The 5,778-nt window shown below is 35.6% G+C and overlaps 1 non-coding gene across 1 annotated transcript; it reads right to left on the minus strand.

Moving 5' to 3' along the window:
• Positions 1–4,197: 4,197 nt before the first annotated feature.
• On the minus strand, positions 4,198–4,303 carry LOC124899881. Its single transcript, XR_007057444.1, has one exon. It is a non-coding gene; the product is annotated as a small nucleolar RNA R71 (small nucleolar RNA).
• Between the last annotated feature and the right edge of the window lie 1,475 nt (positions 4,304–5,778).

A 5,778-nucleotide genomic window follows, 5' to 3' on the forward strand; every position in this document is an offset into this window, starting at 1 on the left:
TAATCAAGATGAAGAAATACATGATAAAATCCATTAAAAAGATAAAATGAAAGTATAAAAACCCTAATTGAAGTGTTTTCCATCCCCTCTCAAAGTACAAGTGTCCTATTTATAGGAGGACAAAACTGCCAATTTTTGCACTAGGTCGCTTTGCGGGGTTACTTTTCTACGTATAGTTGTGAGACGTTCCCTTAAAATGGATAAAAATTGTTTTGGGTCCCTTAGGAAGAACCTGGTGTATTTAAATCACCATTTTCCCCCCTCTTTGGTCCACGACGCGCCATGGACTTCCAAGAGGTCCATTTCACGTAAAATTGTGTCTTGTGCTTTCATTGATCCATTCCAAGCCTTATTGTGCTGTTTCCACCTGATTTGAAGATTTTATATCCTTAATATATCATCATAATAAATTCCTAAATCATTCTATAGCATTAAACACAACGTATTAGAGCTCAAAACAACACAACATCCAAGACAACGATCTAGAAACTTAAGCTAAGAAAACTAGTTTTGCCCCTTTTGATCTTAAACTTGGTTTTGACTCTTGGCTCGATTCAATTGCACTTTAAACACTATAAGCAAGTTTTTACACACATAATTACAGAATCATACCATTAGTAACTCATTATACTCACAAGAATATATCGATATCAACTAGAACAACACCTAGCTCAAGCTAGTAACACTAGTTTTCTCATTTGAACTCTGTGACCAAATTAAGTACAAAATTGTTTGAAATACACCTTAAACATTATAATAAAGTACTTAAAACACTTTTATTATCAATTATATCATCATTAACTCATAAATCACACAATAAGTCCTCAAAACAAGGCTAAATAAGCTAGGATAACAACACTAAAGTGCATAAAACCACCTCAGATCACCACTTTGTTCATTCTCGAACAACTCTTTACTCTAAGAATCATAATATGAGGTGACTCGAAACTTATACTATAAGAAAGACACTCAAGATAGAGCTAAAAGGACTACACGTAATGCAAGTTTCTACACTAAGCATGTTATGTACACAATTGAAAGCTCAAGAACACTACTCCAAAATGTCCTAGCCTTCGGAATTGACTCACCAAGTAGGAAAACTCATGCTTGTTGCTTACTAAAATACATCATATAAATCACCCAACATTCATCAAATATGTGCCCTCACAGTAAGAGAGTTACCCATAATCACTCATAATAATGCAATTTACAAGATAATAGGTACAAGAATCAAATTTCGCTCACTTTCACTAAGAATTCATGAGTTGCACTAGATGAACCATAGGCTTGACCTTAGTGTAGTACTCCACTAATATCAGAATGTTAAGCTTAGGATCAAATAGGTCTTTACGGGTTGTAATGCAGGCTAAGGGATAGATAGGAACTATCCTGGCCAGTAATAGTAACTATCTCCATAAGCGCTTTAATACATCACATTATACAATTAAGATCAATCTTTAACAACCAACTCTCACCTCTACTATCTTTACACATCTTTTGTTTTACACTATCTTATTAAGCTCATTCACATACAATATGGTTGGAGTGTTGTCTATTGGTTCAAGATTCAATTTTTAGCATATATTTTCTTTTCACTCCCCACCATAACACATCAACTTTACACACTAATAACTATTTCTTTGGAGCTTCATTTTCACCTTTTCTCCTTTTATTTTTTTCAAACTCCTTACTCAACTAATTTAACACTAAAGCACTTAGGAGCTTTGGATCAAATTAAGGTCAATCAAAGACGGTATAGGCTACAAATAAGGCTGCCAAAGAATAAGCTAAAGGCTCAAAGGGGTTAACTATGATTATGCACCATGGTAGGTCAAAAGAAGGTATAAAATTAGCTATCAAAGAAATGCCTATCTTATCTCCTAAACCCACACTCTTTATTTCTCTTTGCACACACAATAGGAAAGTTCTAGATATCACATGCAAGAAGGAATATACTACAACCTCACATCATACATAGCACATGCTCAACTCATGTAGGATCATCATAGACACTCAACCAAATAATAACATGAATTCAACATTAAGCCACCAAGTACAAGAGTCATAAATATAAGCCTCAGAGTTTAAAAGTAATTCACACAATCAACATACTTTTACAACCAAAACACTTGCATCATACAGTCAACTATAGCTCCAACAAGAATATCTTACTCAATCCTAACACAAAAAAATTAAAATTACTCCTAAAACTAGGAATTTTTCCATCTCACACTTAAAAATCTACTTTGTCCCCAAAGTATACTTAAAAGGTAGAGATAAACATACTTCCTGAGGCCTCTAGACTAGGTAGTAGCATTTTTATCTATTAAGGAGGTTTGAGGACCCCACACTCAGTCTTTCCCATATTCCTTAGCTCAGGTTTTCAGGTACTCAGACTTCCCATCAACCTATGACTCAACAAAAATAAAAACTTATGAAGTAAAAACAAAAATTCTAAGAATAAACATACCTCAACTTGGGTTTCCTCCCAAGCAGCGCCTGATTTAGTGTCGCGGCATGACCCAATCAGTTTTTTCCTCCACCTTGAGGAATTAAATTTCACCCCTAACTTCACATCCATTTTTTTTCTTCGGTCATAGAATGGTGGTACAACTATTAAGGAACTGGGTAATGGATGGTGCATGGTACAACACTCGTCCTTGAAGTAAGTTGTGTTTTTATGTTACTTAACTAATGCAAAATCAAGAATCTAGGATTCTTATTCCTCATCTTCACACTCTCCTACTATTTTAAGTTAGATACTAGATTAATCTTGATTGCAATTTCAGTGGAAGCATTGAACAACTAATTTGGTATAATTTTTTTCCCTAACTTCATGAGTAGCTAAATAATTTATATTGGGATTATGCTAAAATAGGGTGAAAATATGTGTGGGTTGTATTTTATTGGTGTAGATTCTTAGTTATTACTTGTGGGTTTCACTAATGATTGTTTGATATTGTTGGCATTTGTGGGTTAAAACCCTAAATTCAAAAAAGAGATTTGTGGGTAAAATTCCCAAATTCTCAAAAGCTCACATCATCCTTGAAAGAGGGATATGAGTGAAATTTTGGATCCAATATTATCCTTAAAAGAGGGATATGGGTGACAAGGCCTTAGTGAATTATAGTTAGGTTTAGTTTATGCTCTTTTCATCATCTTAGAAATAAGGGTGAGTTAAGAATTAGCTAAATCTTGGGAATCTTCCTAGAAATAGGGATGCCTAATTAAGATATTAGGTGGTTTTTCTTGCCACATCTATGAGGTATCTAGAAGGATCTATGGATGATAATCTTGAGGTTTGGTTGAAAGATTATCCTCAAGAACTCCTAACCTAGCCTACCCATGTAGTTGATGACTAGAATTTGTACTCAATTATCATGAACCATTTTCCCCTAGGAAGACATAATCCCAAGATTTATCTCATATTGAAATCTTAACCACAATCGTCTTTTTGTGTTGGTAATTTGCTTTGATTTTGTTAAAAGAACTTTTCGAACCAATTCCCCTCCCTCTAATTTTAATTCATGCATTTTACTTTGTTTACATTATGGGCATACACTTAGACGTTATCGACACCTATAGGGTTTGAAGACTAGACTCAATCCTCGAGGATTCGATCTCTATATGAGTTGAGCTTTATTGAAAATGATCGTCCGATATCCAAGCTATGGTATAGGTGAGCATGATCAAAATATCTTCATTATCGTAGAGTGAGAGTTAGTTTTCACTTGTACGGTGTTGATTGTAGCTTTAATTATACCCGTGGTGAATTTTATTTACATTTGTTGTTGTTTTTACCATACAAGTAATGTCAGGACTTTTGATGGTCCCCTAGATGACGAGGAGAAACTCCATGACATTGGACGTATGAGTGTCATCTATATCCCACCTAATCAAGGGAATGGGGTATTCCACATCACGGGTGTTATGTTGCATATGCTTTAAATGAAGGGTCTCTTCAGGGGGTAAGATCATGAAGACCCCAATTTATACTTGAAAAACTTTGTGGAAGATTGTGCCCCTACGACATTTCCCACATATCACAAGAGTCCATACAATTGCACCTCTTTTCATTTTCTTAAATGGGTAAGGTGGTATTATGGCTTCAATCTCTTTCAGATGGATCAGTTACTTCATGGGATGAACTTACCATGGTATTCGAAGACCGATACTTCCCACCATAAAAAATGTTACAATTGCATGATAAAATCACAAACTTTTACTAATTAAATAGAGAGCCTCTATACGAGGTGTGGGAGAGATTTAATGGGAATCTCATGCAATGTCCCAACCACGAAGTCCTGGAGAAGATGATTCTCTAAATCTTCTACCAAGCTTTGGATCAACTAAACAAAACCGTGGTGGATAATGCGGTCGGGGCCTTACATATGAAGTTATCTTATAATGGGGATACAAACTTGCTTGAGAAAGTTACAAAGAAAAATTAAGGATGGCATACCTGAGACACTGAGGTTGCTAATGGGTCTCCAACCACCTCCTATAATAATAAAGAGTAAAGGAAAATAAATAAAGAGAGAAGGAGAGCATGGCAAAAATGATGACACGATTGGAGTTACTAACAAAACATGTGATGGGTGCACCCACAAAAATGGTGAATGTTGTGGCATCCAAGGGTTATGATAAAGAAATTTGGTATTTAGATAACTATTCGGTGGGTTCCCACCTAGCCTATCAAAGGCAAGGTGGTAACCAAATTTGGTTGGATTATGAAAGAGAGTAGGATTGGCATAATTGTGATAGAGATCGTGATTGGAGAGACAAAGGAAGAAAATATAACCGATATGTGCCTCCCCATAATCGAGCAAAGGGTAAATAATCCAACTTTATTGATCCCAAAAAATTTAAGACTGATGATATGTTAGCAAGGATTTTAATGAGAGTAGGGGGAACGGACAATATAGTCCATGAATTGAAAGGTGACATTTTGCAAATCAACCAAATAGTTGTATGACACTCTGCCTCTATCAAGAAATTAAAGACTCAAATCAGGCAAATTTCCACTTCTTCCTAGTAACACTGCTGTGAATCCAAAAAATGATGCCCAAGTGGTGGGTACTGTCACTAAGAGTGTTAAAATCCTCGGTGATCTTGTGGTGTATGTTTAAAAGATACCAATATTAAACAAAAAAATTTGAAGAAGAAGCACGTCAATGATTCAAATGAGGAGGCTCCAAAGTCTCAAGAAGGGAATAAAAAAGAACTGATGTTAAGTAAAGAAGTGGATGATGAAGAGGGAGACTCAAAGGTAGTTGAGAATGATAAAGTGAAAAGTGAACCATTGAATACCATGAAGGTTCCTCCTTCACTCCCTCAAAGGCTCAAAAAGAAGGAGAACAATGCCAAATTCAAGTTGTTCCTTGCAAAGCTTTGCAACCTATCAATTAATATCCCGTTGCTAGAGGCCATCTAAAAGATTTTGGGATATGCTAAGCTTATGAAGAAGTTGATGTAAAAAAAATGTATAGTTGATGGTGAAACCATCAAAATTACACATAGGAATGGCGCTACTAAGAATAGCGTTATAGCTGAGAAGAAAGAGGATCCCGGTGCCTTTACAATCCCCTGCACCATAGGGACACATAAGTTCGAAAAAGCTTTGTGTGATCTTGGTGCAAGATCAATCTTATTCCCTATGAAATCTATCGAAAACTTGGTTTTGTCACTCCTTACCCAATGTTAATGAGGGTTTTGATGGTGGACCAGTCTATTAAGTAACTGGTTGGAGTTTTGATTGATGTTTTGGTGAAGGAGGAC

Source organism: Capsicum annuum, chromosome 6, assembly GCF_002878395.1.
Source record: "Capsicum annuum cultivar UCD-10X-F1 chromosome 6, UCD10Xv1.1, whole genome shotgun sequence".
Lineage (NCBI taxonomy): Eukaryota > Viridiplantae > Streptophyta > Magnoliopsida > Solanales > Solanaceae > Capsicum > Capsicum annuum.